This window comes from Schistocerca serialis, chromosome 5 (assembly GCF_023864345.2).
Source record: "Schistocerca serialis cubense isolate TAMUIC-IGC-003099 chromosome 5, iqSchSeri2.2, whole genome shotgun sequence".
Taxonomy (NCBI): domain Eukaryota; kingdom Metazoa; phylum Arthropoda; class Insecta; order Orthoptera; family Acrididae; genus Schistocerca; species Schistocerca serialis.
Window position 1 is genome coordinate 410553743 of NC_064642.1, and position 17497 is coordinate 410571239.

At 44.4% G+C, this 17497-nt stretch overlaps 1 protein-coding gene across 1 annotated transcript in view; it reads left to right on the top strand.

Moving 5' to 3' along the window:
* LOC126480854 (protein ATP6V1FNB-like) overlaps nt 1–17497 on the top strand; it is a 58996-nt gene that overhangs the window by 3165 nt on the left and 38334 nt on the right. The gene's annotated exons all lie outside the window — the stretch shown is intronic.

The following is a 17497-nucleotide window of genomic DNA, read 5'->3' on the forward strand; positions in this document are numbered from 1 at the left end:
ATAGCCAGTCATTTCAACGGGAACCATAATATTTCTGACATTTTAAGGCTGGTGGCTGTGCCCTGTCTTTGAGGTATCACTGTTGTTTTTCTTTCAACAAGATAGTGTAAGACTGCATGTTGCCCATGCTGTGCTGACCTACCCAATATCAAGAATTAATTCATTTATTTGTTGCAAGAACTTTATAGTACACCGTGTGGATACTGTGATGGACCATATATTTCATACTGACCACTTAACAACAATAGTTGCAATAATAAATTCATATTTAATCAATCATTCAATCATATTTTATTTGTTTTTAAAATGTATTAGGTTGCTACATAATTTCGTAGCATTTTTACGTAAGTATAATACACAAAACAGATACACATAAAGGAGACTTTCATCATCCGTAATATAGTCTCCTTCAGTATTTACAACAGTCCGCAAATAGTGGGATAACTTTTCGATTCTGTGACTGTAGAAATCATGTGGTTTTGAGGCGAAGAACCTGTTGAGCCTCGTTAGAAGTGCATTTTCATCTGAAAGGAAGTTCCTTGAAGCTTGTTCAATAGAGAGTGGAAAAAGTGAAAATCTGAGGGTACAAGATCAGGTGAATAATGTGGGTGCAGAATGACTTCCCAACTCAACTCCTGCATAGTGTTTTTTGTCAGTCTAGCAGAATGTGGGCAGACAGTATCATGGAGTAGAAATACTTCATGGCTGTTGTTCTTGGATTGCATCTGCAAGATGTCTGAGTTTTCGATAATAAATGTCACCAGTTATGGTTACAACTCAGGAAAGCAATTAATACTATGTCAAACTGTCTCTGTTCCACCAAATGCATAATATTATCTTTTGTGGACATGCACAGGTCTGTGTATGGGAAGTTTCTGCTTTGTTTGGGCTCAACCATTCCTTTCTTTTCCTTATGCTGTCATAAAGACACCATTTCACATCACCAGTAATGATACACAATAAGAAAAGTTGATGTTCACAAGCCAATTGATGGTGAGCAAGCAAAGATGCCTATATGGCCACCCGCAGATTTTTATGATTTTGGCTTATAGCATGTGACACCGTTACACCCAATTCTTTAATCTTCCTCATTACCTGCTAATGTCTCATGATGGTGGAATGATCACAGTTCATCACATTAGCCAGTTCTCGAGCACATTGATGTGGGCCATGCTGAATTAATGCATTTAAACACTCTTCATCATACCTGGAAGGTCTTCCTGAATGTGGAGAGTCACTAATGTCAAAACAGTCCTCCCTAAAACAAGAAAACCATTTTTTCGCTATGCTCTGTCCAATGGCGTTATCTCCATACAGAGTGAAAATGTTATTTGCTGCTTCTCCTGCTGTCAACCCTCTATTGAACTTATGGGTTTAGCGTTGTAGGGTTGCCGAATCCAATGATGCACGCTACACCACATGTAATAAACACTATTTTTATTTCTCGTAAGCACACATATACAGTTGTTTACATTCTGAATTCTCAGTACACGTCCGTACACTTTCACGCGCGACCACAGACTGGGGCAAAGAGCTTGCCAAAAACAAAGATATTACACGCGACTTGGTCGATAGTCGCCACATTAGCCCCCCCCCCCCCTAGAGTGTGGAGCACAAACATAAATATTGGGGCATACATGTAAAGGGAACACCCAGGGGGGAGGGAGAGGGTGTTTAATCAGAAACCATACCTTACATTACATTACATTAGTAATTGAAGTCTTCGAGCCAGCGAGGGGGGCGGATGGTCCTGCCTGACCGGGTGAATCCTCGTACAGCAGTTGAGGGATCTGGGGAGGGGATGGTGGGTTGTGAGGGGCCAGGATAGTGGATCTGAATGCCTGTGGCGGTACGTAGGACTTTGACCGTTGATGGGTCAGTACCAACAGGCAAGGGGACAGACTGGAGGAGATGAATGTGAGTTAAGTTGTCACTGGGGAAGCTGGCTTGTTCGTAGAAGATGTACACATTATCCGGCTGCATAACAAAAAACACATTAGAGCTGCAAATAAGATCTGTGTTGACATTCACTACCACTTCCTTATACGGGTTGACAGAATCTCCAAACGAGTCGTCATCGGTGACATCACAAGCTCTGAGGCTGGTCCCTGATACATCACTGAATCCTAACAGGGGAGAGGCGAGGGGCTGCCTGTAGGAGGGTAAGTCATCACACGCATCACTCTGCATAGGAATGTCACACGCACCTGTAGCACTGTCACACGACTGGGAGTGGGGAACGTCACACGTGTGGGAATGGGCGTCGCTCATCCATGGACTGTCGGTAGATGCCTCATGCGAGGTGGGTGCAGCAGGGGATGGGGTCTGACTGGGTGGGGTATCGGGCAGTTCTCCCAGAGTCCATGCAGGTTTGAGGCGGCAGACGGATACCGTTTGAGGCGTGCTGTTAATGAGCACTTCGAACGTGTTGGTACGCCGTGATATGACTCTGTGCAGGCCCGTATATGGAGGTCTGAGTGCTGGTCGGATGGTGTCATCACGCACCATGACATGAGTGCACGACGCCAAGTCCTTATGCAGAAATACGGGAGGGGGCGTGTGTGGTCGAGGAGGCGGCACGCGGATGTTAGCAATTAGCTCCTTGACCTGCCCGACGAATGTCGAGTCGCAGATTTGATCTGGAGGAAGTGAAGGCTCGACTAACTCTGCTGGGAGTGTGAGGGGTTCTCCATACAGTACCTCTGCCAGGGATGCGCCAAGGTCCTCTTTGTACGCGGCCCGAACGCCTAACATTACCCATGGTAAGGCATCGGCCCACTCACCTCCGTGGCACATCAGGGAAGCTTTAAGCGTTCGGTGCCAGCGTTCCACAAGCCCATTGCTCTGGGGGTGGTATGCTGTAGTCCTAAATCGTTTCACCCCACACAGTTCACAAAGCTGTCGGAAGAGGGCAGACTCGAACTGGCGGCCCTGGTCGGTGGTGACAGAGACTGGGCAGCCGAAACGCGAGATCCACATTAACAGCAGGGCTCGGGCCACTGCATCGGCTGTGATAGTAGTGAGAGGAATTACCTCTACCCAGCGGGTAAACCTGTCAATTGCGGACAGTATGTAACGGAAGGGGCCTGAGGGGGGTAAGGGCCCGACGATATCGATGTGTATGTGCTGGAATCTTCTTTTTGCCACATCGAACGTACCCATGGGGGGCTGTGCATGACGTCCTACTTTTGCGCGCTGACAAGCCACACATGCTCGTGCCCAACTGCGACACTGTTTTATCACCCCGGGCCAAACAAAACGTTCAGATACCAGACGTGCGGAGGCGCGAATGCCAGGGTGTGCCAAGTCGTGGATACTATTAAATATGTCCCGGCGGAGAGGTGCAGGAATCACCGGGCGTATGCGTCCTGTTGAAATGTCGCACCAGATGGGTGATGAAAACCCAGGAAGTGTCCGTAACTCTAGTTTGAGTCCTGTTTTGATATCAGAACGCAATGCTGCGAGTTCAGTATCCTCTGTCTGCAATTTAGGGAGCTCACTGAGGTCCAGTTGTGAAGATAAAACCGACACCCGAGACAGAAAATCAGCGACGACATTGTCTGCGCCTCTGACGTAATGTATGTCATTCATAATCTGACATATAAGGTCCATATGCCTAAAACGTCTCGGGGATGAGTCCTTACCTGGGTTACGCAAAGCGTAAACCAATGGCTCGTGGTCGGTAAATACCACGAGATGGCGACCTTCGATATCGTCTTGGAAATATTTGATAGCAGCGTAAATAGCAAACAGTTCCCGGTCGAAGGTCGACCATTTACGTTGGGAAGCGGTCAGTTTGTGGGAGAAAAATCTGAGCGGCTGTACAACAGAACCCACGGATTGCTGAAGTACTGCCCCCACTGCTGTATCACTTGCGTCTGTAGTAAGCGAGATGGGAGCATCAGGAATGGGGTGAGCAAGCGTAACAGCTGTCTGTAAGGCTGACTTTAGATTATCAAATGCGCGACGCATATCTGGAGTCCACGTGACCGCCCGAGACCCTGATGTGTTTTTTCCTGCGAGGGCATCCGTCAGTGGGGCTTGCATGTCGGCGGCGCGGGGAATATGTTTACGGTAGTAATTTACCGTTCCAAGGAAGCGGCGGAGGCCCTGAAAATCTTTGGGAAAGGCACCGTACTAATGGCCTCCACCCGTTCAGTTAGGGGGCGGATGCCGTCGCCAGAAACTCTGTGGCCCAGAAAAGTGACACTGGTGCGGCGGAGTTGTGACTTAGTATTGTTCACTGCGATACCGTTTGCTTTTAATAGTTGGAACACTGTATTTAAATGTTGTTCATGTTCCTCGAGGGAGGAAGAAAAAATTAACAAGTCGTCCAGGTACGCATATGCAAAGTCCAGTTTTCCAACCAGCGAGTCGATGAACCGTTGCCACGTCTGTGCAGCATTTTTAAGGCCGAATGGCATAAACAAATACTCGAACAACCCGAACGGGGTGATGATAGCGGTCTTTTCAACGTCCTCAGGTGCCATTGGCAGTTGGTGGTACGCCTTATGACAATCGACTACACTGAAAATTTGTGCCCCATGCAGCTGGGAAGCAAAGTCTTGAATATTTGGGACGGGATAATTATCTAAAATTGTTCTGGCGTTAAGCACCCGATAGTCACCGCAGAGGCGGAAAGTGTCATCTTTCTTGGGCACCAAATGAATGGGTGACGACCAACAACTAGAAGAAGGGCGGATAGTCTTATTATCTAAAAGTTCCTGAACAATAGCTTTAGCGTGTTTAAGTTTTTCCGGATTTAAACGCCTAGCCTTTGCACGTACCGGTGGGCCTTCTGTGGTATTTATTCTGTGGACAGTACCGTTATTGATCGCGAACACCAATGGGGATGCTGGACCAGCACCCGTTGCACTGTGACTAACCTGTAATGCACACGTGTGTGTGTCCAAGGCCGGCAGTTCAGCAGCAGTGGCGGTGATCCACTGGTAGTCCTTGTCGAAGAGCTCGGTGGGGTACCTGGTAGCGTCGCGGGTACAGCTTCCGTCCGGCAGTAGAAATGTCACGCGGCGTCGGCTGCAGGTGCGAGGAAGTGGTGCGGGGGTTGGGGGCGTGGCCGTGTGCGACAGCTGGGCGGTCTGCTTACGCGCATCCATGAGCTTGGCTTGCACGGCGGCGATGCGTAAGCGGAGGGCCCCATTGCTGTCCCGAAGTTCGTCGTTGTGTGATCTAAGAGAAAGCACTGCAACAGCAGTTTCCGCTAGCTCACACAGCAGAATGGCGCTTTCGGATGAGAGGGGTAAGATATCTGAACCGGTGGTACGGTCTCCCGAGTTAAAGGTTAGTGTACCTCGTTGTAGGTTGGGTGACAGTGCGTGGGCTAAGAGAAAATCTACCCCAAGCACGGGTTCATCCACATCCGCGATAACGAAAGTCCACTGTAAGGGCGTATTAATGTCCTGCAGTTTAAGGCTTAAATTCGTTATTCCATGAGAGCGGATCAGGGAATTATTGGCGGCTCGAAGCGGGGGGCAAGGCTGAAGCTCGAATTTAATACCTGCGGACAAAGGTATCACACTAACCTCGGCCCCCGTGTCGACTAGAAATGAAAGGCAAGACACTGCATCTTTCACGTACAAGCGTCCTGGCGCGTGAGGAGAAGAAGTATTTAGTGATAGGCGTCTGTGCGGTGCAACGCGGCCCGTAGCGCCTGAATTGGGTCGCGTTATTAGTTTGGGAACGCGCATGGAGAACGACATTTCTTAGCCGCGTCGCCAAAGCAGGAGTGGAAATAACACCAAGCGGGGCGGCGCGTGGCGTCGCCCGTCACGCTGGTTGAGGTCGAAGCGGCAGTGGAGGGGGACTTGTTTGTAGTTCCCTCCGATGGCGACGCTGCAGTAGTGCTGGTAGGAGAGGAGTTACTGCGGCGGTTGCCAGGCGGCGTTGGCTCCGCGCGCATGCGTGGAGCGAGTCGTGCGCACTCTGTACTGCAGGATGGGAACTGCCGCGCAGGTGTGCCAACCCCTGAGGCCTGAGGGCACCCTGGGGGGGTATGAGGGGGGGGGGGGGGGGGGGGGCAGAATGTTGTAAACCTGGTCTGCGATCTTCAGTTTGGCATCTAGTGGGGCCGAAGTTACATGTAGACGGTGAAGTTGAACTTGCGGGGGAAGTTTCAGCAACCAGATGGTCCAAAGTGTAATGTCCGGCATGTGATGCGTGTCAATCATAGCGCGGAGATGACGCCAGAGTTGCGACGGGGACCTGGATCCCAGCGATTCCTGACTGATGAGGCGGATAGCTTCCTCTGTCGATGTGGATAGTCGCTCGAGGATGGTGCGTCGGGCGAACGCATATTTGTCCGTAGCGGGGGGCGAAGCCACAATGTCGCAGATCAGATCCAGTTCGTCATGGAGGTGACACAGTAAGCATAGGAACTTCGAATTGTCGTCGGCGACGCCGTGTAGCTGCAGGACGTGGTCGACCAAGGCAAACCATGCGCGTGGGTGATCCTTGCGAAGGGGTGGTAGCTTCGGCCAACGGGTGGGAAAGTCTTGACATAAATGTTTATCAGAAACTGTCTCTCCCTGTCCATAGTTCTGCAACGTAATTGTCTCGGGTGCAGTAGCGGTGCACCAGCTTCCGCCACTGTCAGTGGCACGCGGCACGGTAGGCGCGGCTGGCTCGACCTTGGTCGAGAAATCAACGAATCGAGCGGTCGACGGAGTAACGCCGACGGGCGTAGAATGGACCGGCGCGGTAGAATCGACCGTAGTCGACCGATGTGCGGCGAACGACGGAATACAGTTTCCGGGCCCCTCCCCTACAGGTGCATTAAAATAGTTAAAATCACCTAATGTTTGTGGAACACACGCGGCAGGAACGGCGTGTGCCGTCGGAAACACTCGTAAAGCGGACGCTGGTGGTGTAGGGGGGGTTGGTGCAAAATCCGGTGTTCCGGCAGAAATATGAACTCTCCTGTCTTGAGCGTCCGGCTCGATTTGTACAGTCACTGATTCGGGTGGAAAATTCACACTTGCACTTGGGAAACCTGTAAACATAGTCACTGGGGTTTGAGCACATTGTGTCGGCTGTTGAGCACTCGGAACACGTGGAAAGTTCGTATTGGACGTAATACGTTCATATTCAAAGTTTTGTGCGCGGAAAACGTTCTGATGGTACGGAACACTGTCACACGACGGCTGACTCATGTACGGTAACGGAAAGTTATTGCTCGTACCTGATGCCGGCACACGTGGCTGTGGAATTGTATAAACACTGTCCTGTTGAGTACAGCTAGTCGATGTGTTCGGAAACTGCGTAGAACTATTGCGGACGCCCGATGGATAATTGTAAAACCATGTCGAAGTGTCCGTTGGAACACTTAGTTGGCACGTGTTCGGTGTAGCAGGCGGCAAGCGATCCATTGTGTACTGCTCGACGGTATAAGATTTCGTTGTAGCACTCGCGAACAAAATTCGGGGTCACCAGTATGAGTTTAGCGTTGTAGGGTTGCCAAATCCAATGATGCACGCTACACCACATGTAATAAACACTATTTTTATTTCTCGTAAGCACACATATACAGTTGTTTACATTCTGAATTCTCGGTACACGTCCGTACACTTTCACGCGCGACCACAGACTGGGGCAAAGAGCTTGCCAAAAACAATGATATTACACGCGACTTGGTCGATAGTCGCCACAAACTCAAACAGAAGAATATGTCAGAAATTTTCTGATTTCTTCAGTTAGTAGTTCATTTTCTAGTGTCCACAGCTCCACTGTCTCCAAACAACAAAAGACAAGATGTAAACTCAGATAACAACAATGAACTACAAATAAAAATGATAATATGTAAACTCAAATAACAACAGTGAATTACAAATAAAAATGACAATGGATAAATAAACCCATAGCAGCTGGAATAGCAACAAGTAAAACAAAAACACTACAAACGTATGCACCAACATAACAGTTTGGTAGTCCAATAATAGTATGAAGAATAACAGTTCTGCTAATGGTTTGTACAGCCCATAACTACTTAATCTAAGAGATATGAACTATGTAGAAAACTGAAGAAATGTAACTGAAAGATGATAAGAGAAAAGACTGGGTAGAAAATAGAAAGATATGTGGGTACGCCACATTGCAGCCAATGGGAGTTCTGGCCTCGGAATGTATACCAAGGCTACACCCCATGCCTGGTTGCTACATTCTATTACCATTCTACTTTTATGTAGTGCTGCATGTGTTACTCAGTCTCTGAAGATATACAAAGGGTGTTCGAGTGTTGAGCTGGCTTTAACATTCTTAAGATCTTTCACCCTTTCAAACATTGTGTCATGGGTTGCCAAGAGATTGGCATGCTGCCACTCACCAATTACTACAGCTGATGAACTCTGGCCCAAAGTTGAAGCAGCATGGAATGACATACCCATATCTGTCATCCAATCTCAGTTACACTTGATGAACAACCAGGTTAGAGCCATCATTGCTGCCAGAGTTCATGGATCAATGCACTAAGTTTTTGCATAATGTATAGCATCAAATAATCGATAAATTTGATCATGTATACTTTCTACTTACTGTATATGTACAGTAAGTAAAATTTTGCTATTTACTATGCTTTATGACGTTGCAGTTAGCAGTGTATCAACAAAATTATGTTCCATTGGTATGTGTTGCACTGTAAGTTGAATGACAGATGTTATGAAGAGCATCCGCATATCTGTCTTAGGTTGGTAACATCTGTTGCAAACAATGATTACATTCTAATAGGATGACAAACTCTAAATTTATTATTATTAGACAGTATGATTCCTTCAATTCCCTCCATGACTGATGTGAGTTACAGGGAAGATGGGTGTAAAGAAAGTGGCAAAGTAGGAAACCAGTGTATGTCTGCTGTAAACAGAGTCTAGATATCAGGAACACCATTAAGCTGTTTCTTAGCTATTGCAACGAATACTATTGATGGGTTAAGTTCTCAAGAGATGACTTACTGACTTAGTTCCTGTTGTTCCTGTTTGATCATAGGGCAGCAGTAAAGATCTTCCATCTGGTTCTGTTGGCAGCCAAACATTTCACTTCACTCCATGTTTTACCAGCTTTCAGAGCTTCTTCTTCCACCATTATTTTCCATATCTTTTTCGGGCGGCCACGTCTATGTGTTCCTTGTGGGTTCCAATCCAGTGCTGCCTTTTCAACAGCTCCTTGTTTGTGTATTTTATGACCAATCCACCTCCATTTTCTTACCTTTATTTCTTCACTGATTGGTCGCTGGTTTGTCATCTCCCACAATTCATCATTTTATATAACATCTGGCCACCTCACATTTATAATTTGCTGAAGACACCGGTTGATGAAGACTTGCAGCTGGTTTACAGTCATGTTTGTTACCTTCCATGTTTTGCAACTATACAGGAGGACTGACTTTACGTTCCTACTGAACAAGCACAGCTTGGTTCGTCCCGAGATGTTCTTATTACGCCAGATAGGGTACAGTTGTACAAAGGCTCCATTTGCCTTCTGTATCCGACTCTTTACATCCTCCTCAGCCCCTCCATCTTAACAGATGGTACTCCCTAGATATACAAACGAGTCTACTTGTTCCAATTCCTTTCCATACACTGTTAGCTTTGCTTGTTTTTCAGATTGCATTCTCATTTCCTTAGTTTTCTGAATATTTATTTTAAGTCCTGCAATTTCTGCTTGCTCTTACAGTCGTTCCAACTTTTCTTGCATGCCATGCAATCTTTGGGAGAGTAGACAGATATTGTCAGCAAAGTCAAGGTCTTCAAGCCTGTCTTGCATTCCCCACTGAGTACCTCTTCTCCTACCATCAACAACTCTTTTCATTACGCTGTCCAGTACCAACAAGAACAAGGTAGATGAGAGAATACACCCCTGCCCCACCCCAGCATTTGTTTGGATGCATTCAGTAAGTTTCCCATTGTGTAGCACCCTACATTCATATTCATCATACATGGCTTTAATAATATTTATTATCTTTGATGTTATTCCATATTCTTCCAAGATATGCCACACAACTCTCCTATTAAGAGAGTCAAATGCCTTTTAAAAAATCAATAAATGTAAGATAGAGTGTGTTCTGCCATTCTGCACTCTGTTCAAGTATTATACACAGTGTGTTGATGAGATCAACACAACTTCTGTGCTCTCTAAACCCAGCTTGCTTTTTTCTCAGCCATGCCTTGACTGAGTCCTTAATATGATTTAGCATCAATCTACAGAGTATTTTACTTGGTACAGATAGGAGGATGATGCCTTGCCAGTTATTACAGTTGGTAGTATCCTCTTTCTTTGGCAACTTATTAATCAGCCCTTCTTTCCAATCCTTTGGTATTTTCTGTTCTGACCATATCTTCTCAAACAATGGATGGAGAAGATTTACGGTGGTGTCAATGTCTGCTTTTAGCACCTCAGGTGCAATATTATCCATTCCTGGAGCCTTCCCATTCTTTATCTGTTTGAGATCTATTTTAATTTCAGTCTTACTTGGTGTGTTTACATTGATTCTGTCACTGGCATCTGGAAAATTCCATTGCATTGCCTCTCCCTCTTTTCAAGTTGCTCTCTGTTTGAGACTTCAGAAAAAATGTTCTCTCTATCTTCTAAGTTGTTCTTCTTCTGTCATCAACAGTCAACCCTCCGTGCTTTTCACAGATCTGTTCTTGTTTAAACCTTTTTTGGACAACATTCTAGTGATGCGGCACAGTTCTTTTGCACCACCCCTTGCTGCAGCTGTCTCTGCTCTTCCATCTACTTTCTCTTATCATTCCTCACCCTCCTCTTTATTTGAGAGTCAGTAGCTGCATACTCAGCTTGCATTCAAGTTTTCTGCTGTCTTGTTTTACTCATATTTAATTTTGCCTTAATCTTCTTCCTACAGCTGATCAAATTCCATGTACGTTCCGACATCCAATCTTTCTTCAGATGGTTTTTACAGCCAAGGACCTGTTTGCTCACATTGCAATAGATGTCCTTAATCTGAGTCCATGTATCATCAACACTATTTTCATCATTTTCCTGTGCTTCTTAGAGTGCCTCGTAGTGGTTCCTTAGCTCAATACAGAAAGCTTCTTGCGTTGCTGTTATTCTAAGTTTTCCCACATCATATTTTTTGTTCCATTGTTCAAACTTTCTGTTTGTAGCCATGAATTTTAGTCTAAAATTTGCAACAATAATGTGGTGATCACTGCCGACATCAGCCCCACGTTTATTTCTCACATTTGTCAGCGAACTTCTAAATTTTTTGCTTAGCGCTGTGTAGCGGGGCTTTGAATTTCGCCGCGCTACACTCGTTCCCTCAGATAAAAAATATCTCGTCGCAGCGGTATGAGCGCTCGACGGCAGAGAAACTACCAAAATTGTTAACTTTTTTTGTTTTTTTATTCCGTTTCAATTGTCTCTTGATAGCGGTAGCTTAAGGCAGGCGTGATCGGATGCTGACGTAAAAACTTAATGGCTAATCTTGATCTGATTGTAATGTGTAGATATTGTGGAAGTTATTAAGAAATTCGTTGGATGGAAGTAGCAAAGTGAATTAAATTGCATACAGTATCAAGATGATTTTAATTGGTATAAATTAGTGATCCCTGGACTATTACAAGATTTCGGAGCAGATTTTTTCACGCTGAAATGAAGGAGATTTTTGAAGACGTGGACACCGCCCTAAAGAAGATAAGTTAATCTGGTAAAGGATGATCTCTCGTCTACGCCACTTCCCCCTGTCCGTTACATTCTGTTATTCTCTGTTTCTTTTCAATAACTTTTGTAGTGAAAATTGGTTTAACTTTTGCTCAAAAACGCCACAAGGACCACCCCAACAATAGCTTTTCCGAATAACGAAGTCCGATAGCTTTTCTGTAATACAAAGTCCGATTTGCTTTTCATTCTTTCCCTTTTTCACGGTCTCTCTTCTCCCATTTTTTATATTAACCACTACAACTGGCTCCCGCGACTGGACGCAATTTTCGGATGTGTCGTTTTTGAGCAAATTTGAAACTTTAATTTGTATTTTTCCCAACAGAGAATAAAATCCTGAAGTTTAAAGGGTAACGAAAACACCAACTTTATTGTACCTAAGCAAATGATAGCACAATATTGTAAAGAATTTTTGTAACTAATTCAATCTGTTTTTCTTTTCATGTCATATATTGATGCAAAACTGTTATTTTGAGACCTTTTGGTGATTATCCGATGGAGATGTATTAAGAAAATCCATATTTTGACGAATACGATTTACGCAGAAGTGATTGACCAGCCGTTGCAGGACAGAAAATTTAATGGTGAGTCACACAATTATGTTTCATTCAAACATTCAATAGCCAACTGCAGAATCCATTTTTCCTTTTCCACACATCCTGTAGTTTTCTTCTAGATTTTTACAAAATTATCTATCTCTATTGTAGTTTGTCTTAATTATAGTATTGTTGTAGCATATGAAGATCGTGAATTTGACCGCCAAACAGTCATTTGTTACGAAAAATTTTGTCCGCCCTGCTGCATCTTTCTCAACCATTGTTTGCAATAGAGCAATCATTTACATTGACGAGAAAATATTTCAACCTAAATTTGAGTCAAATCTTTATTAATCAGACTTATATTATTCCCTTTTTGACTTACTATTATACATCCTATTACAATGGAACGCGGTAAGGTAGAGATAGTTTCGGCAGATGAATTAAGTGAAGTAGATTCATCTTTCAACCAACAAGAAAGTCCGCGTTCCCCTCTATGGACCAGTTCACAGATCAATGCAATGATTTTGCCTCAAACTCGCAACATTTGTGATAATACACAGATGGCGACTTTAAATGACGAAATGTGGAATGGACGCGAGGCTAGACCGTCAGCACCATTGTTAACATCAATGTCAGAACCGAATATGAGACAAATTCAGCAATGTGACACAAATCGGACACAGGAAACTGACAAACTGGACCGACTATTAGAGTTATTTGCAGACATGAAACGAGACGTTAGTCAGAAAATTGACATATTAAACCATACTATGACCGAAAATTTTGAACGGACGACAAAACAGATGACAGAATTAAATAACACCACTCAACAGCTCAGCCAGCGATTTGAGACATTGTCCGACCGAGTCACTAAACAGGAAGAAACTTTGGTTACATTCACACACGAAACAAAAAACAATATCACCCGATGTGAGAATCAGTTAACTCAAATAGTTAATGTGCAGCAGGAAGTGAACACCCGTGTGGAAGAGTTAGCTCAGGCCCACACTTCAGCTAGCTCCACCCAAGAAAAGCTGACTGAAGAAGTGGGAAATATTACCCAACAACTTACAATGGTAGTTCTTGAACAGACCCACCTCAAAGAAAAGATAGAAAAGTTAGAAGATCGGGCGGACCTCGCGTCACTAAACAACGACACCAACATGGCCGAAAGAATTGTACATGAATGTAAATTGTGTGACGACTACCTGGACAAAAAACTTGAAACAATTACACAGGACATACTTTCAAAAACAAAGACACATGTTAAAGACGAGACAAAACACATACAAGACGAAGTGACAAAATTACGAGACAATGTTGTGCCGTGTTTGGCGATAGGTGCAAACGCATCGTCAGGAAACGACAAAACAGCTAAAACCATGGCTAATGACACAGACAGAACACCACCTATTGTGGAATCACCTATTTCAAATCAAAATTACAATGTGCCGCTTTCTTTTTCACCGAACGAGCAATATTACGTTACCGGCATGACCGATGACACGTTTGTAAGACATGGGTATTTCCAGACATTTTCCAGTGAGGACAAGCACAAAGTCCACCCTATTGTGTTTATTAGATCATTTGACGGTGTTTTTCCACGTAGTTGGTCAGAAGTCGATAAAATCAGATACGTCACCAATCTCATGAGAGGACGAGCAGCTAAGTGGGGTGCCGCTATGAAGCGGCGGTGCCTTACGTTTGAACAGTTCGAACAAGCCTTCTTGGACGAATTCTGGTCCGAGAATGAGCAACAGAGTCTAAGGAGAGAAGTGTGCAACCCCGAGACCTATGACCCTAAAAAAGAGACATTAAGACAATACTTTGAGAGGTACTTAGACAAGACACTGTACTGGTCCAAACCAGCCGACTTGTCAGCGATAATCGACACTTTAAAGAGCCACTTACCCTTTCCATACCGAGACAGATTAATGGGAGTACCGGAGAATGACGTTAAGACTTTCTTAAACTTCTTAGATCAAATGGACGTAGTTTACAGAGGCGATTCACGCCATTCAAATTTTATTCATATTAGTAACCAAAACCAGCATCCACCCCAAAGGAACCGTAGTGACGGTGGCTGGTGGAACCATCCGTCCGCGCCGCGACACAATACGATGCCTGCGCGCGAAACATACTCAAATGGAAACGTGTATGACGGTAGGAACAACCGCAGAAATTCGTGGAATAATAATAATAACAATAATTATCACCCATATCAAAATGGTAACTACAAGCAAAATGAAAATTACAGACAGTACAACAACAACAATAGGAGACGTGAGAATAACCGGTACAACCCGGGCTACTTTGACAGGAACATGACATATAACAGACATAATTACCACCAAAACAATACCAATCCCAAGAATCACCGACAGAATATGTGGAACACACAAAATTCACGCATGACAAATCATAACCCTCCACGGAAACCGCCGCCGTTCCCCGGTACAGTTATGCACTCCCCGCCACGAAGTAGCGATAACAATTGCGGCGCGCCATCAGCTGACGCGTGGGCGCCAACCGGCCGGAATGTAAACATAGTGGAGCTGGTCAATGAACCCGGCCAAACACAGCAGACGACGGAAAACAGTCGACGACCGAGCTAAGCGCTCGTGCTACGGTCGTGGGGTGTTGTAAGAGCGCAACGGCTGAGACGGTTTGTTTCCTCAGGTACGATGACAAAATGACAGCAGAACAGGAATTAACCAACGAAATAAACATTAAATCAGGCAGTTGTGTAGAAGAATTCATACAAGCTACGGCATGGGTTAAGTTTAACGATTATGATGTACAAATTTTATTCGATACTGGTGCTGCTGCAAGTGTGATGTCAACCGCATTCTATAATGAATTGAAAGAAATTATAAACATACCTACATTACCTGTACAGAATTGTCATGTGGTTAGTGCCACAGGTACTAAATCTAAGAACATACGCATGCAAGCCCTTGTTAACTTCACATTTTCCAATACACAGTTCAAGTGTAATTTTCTGATTGTAGACAAGCTTATCGTACACTGCATCCTAGGGATGGATTTTTTGAATGAACACAAAGCAATCATAGATTTAAGTAATGGCATATGTCAATTATCCGTAGGAGAACAACTAATTAATGTTGAACTTAACAAGACGATTGAACCACGACAAAAACATTACGAAGTAAGTCAATTTCAATTGGTATATCCTACCATAGTTAGTGTATGTAATTTAACACCTGAAGATTCAGACTATCAGGAAATTGAGCAGGATTTATTGTATCAGAAATGTGTCGAATCTGACTACTTAACGAAACCACAGCAAGAAGAATTGTACAAATTATTATGTGATTATGCACAAGTTTTCAATGAGAGGCCTGGTGTAATCAGAGGTTATAGCTACAAAATGGATGTTAAGCCACATAAGACTTATTGTAGGACACATTATAATATTCCATGGGCGAAGAAACCTGCAGTTTTACGTGAAATCGAGCGTATGTTGATCTGGGGTGTTACAGAAAAATCACATTCCCCTTATTGCAGTCCTATCCTGGCGGTAGGCAAGCAAGATGGAAATGTCAGATTGGTGCTAGACGCACGTGAAATCAACAAAATTATTATACCCGTTAACACAAGACCCGTCAACTTGGATGAACAGTTGCTAAAATTTTATAATGTACAATACCTAACTAATATTGACCTCCGCTCATCGTACTGGCAGGTGTCCCTTCACAATGACAGTCGTAAATACACTGCTTTCCTTTGTGAAGGACGCAGTTATCAGTTTTGTGTGTTGCCTTTTGGCTTGCGCGTAAGCGCGGGCGTGTTCATCGAGGCGCTTGACGCCGTTCTCGGCCCGTGTTTGTTGTCACGCGTCACGGCGTACGTCGATGACATCGTCGTGGCAACAAATACGTGGGAGGAACATATTGATCTGTTACAGCAAATTTTATTTAAATTTTCACAAGCTGGAGTCACAGTAAATCTTTCGAAGTCCAAAGTAGGAAGGCGTGAAATCAAGTTTTTGGGCCATATTGTCTCGCCGGAAGGCGTTCGTCCCGATTCTAAGAAGATTGATGCTATTCGTAATTTCCCTCCTCCACAAAACCGTAAACAGTTGAAAGCATTCTTAGGTTTATCTTCTTTCTTTAGGAAGTTTGTTTCAAAACAGCTTCTGAACAGCTCTCATCTGCTAACTTTACTGAAAAAGAACGCAATTTGGAGATGGACAGAGTTTTGCCAAGCTGATTTTCAGGCTATTAAAGATGCATTGGTGAACGCACCCCTCCTCTGCCACCCTGACATGACGTCAGATTTTTGCCTATCCACGGATTCGTCATCATACGGCCTTGGAGCTTTTCTATTTCAAATTCAATCCGAATCAAGACAATCTGTCATCAAACCGATAAGTTTTGCGAGCCGCACGCTCACTGAGTGCGAGAGGTCGTACTCGGTGACGGAACGGGAGGCTCTTGCCATTATTTGGGCATTCCGTAAGTTTCGCTACTTTCTTTGGGGTAAACATACTCGCATATACACAGACCACCAAGCCCTTTCTTTCTTGCTATCATGCAAATTGCTTCATTCACGGCTCACCCGGTGGTGCCTTTCACTGCGAGAATACAGCTTCGAAATTGTTTACATTAAAGGTGAATCAAACGTAGTAGCCGATGCCCTGTCCCGTTTGCCCCAAGGCATACAGGATTTTTCGGAACTTTCCGAGCAAATATCAGACTTTAACATCTTACTTATGTATGATGGTACATACGCTCCATACTACCACAATATGTGCAAGAACTTTGCTTCACTTCAGGACAGCGACCCCAGGTGGTTAAATATCAAAAAGAAATTACGTACAGATCCTTCTTCACATTTACAAAAATATTACACAATACACAAAAATGTACTTTTTCATAGGCGTACCCCAGACTCGCACCATTGGTGTGTCTGTCTACCCGACGCGCATGTTGATGATTTTATTCTGTTCACACACAAAACTTGGGGACACTACGGAGTCACCAAATGCACTAATAAAATAGTACAGTACTGTTATTTTCCCAATCTGCGTCGGAGAGTGTTGCAAATTGTTCGTAAATGTATCATCTGCCAAAAAGCAAAATTTTCCAACCGATCATCTTTGAATGAATTACATCCTATTATACCAACCCGACCTTTGGAGTTTGTATCGTTGGATATCGCAGGACCTTATCCCAGGGCTCGTGGAGGTGTGAAATACATCGTTGCTGTACTTGATGTCTTCTCAAAATACTTAAAATTGTATGCTA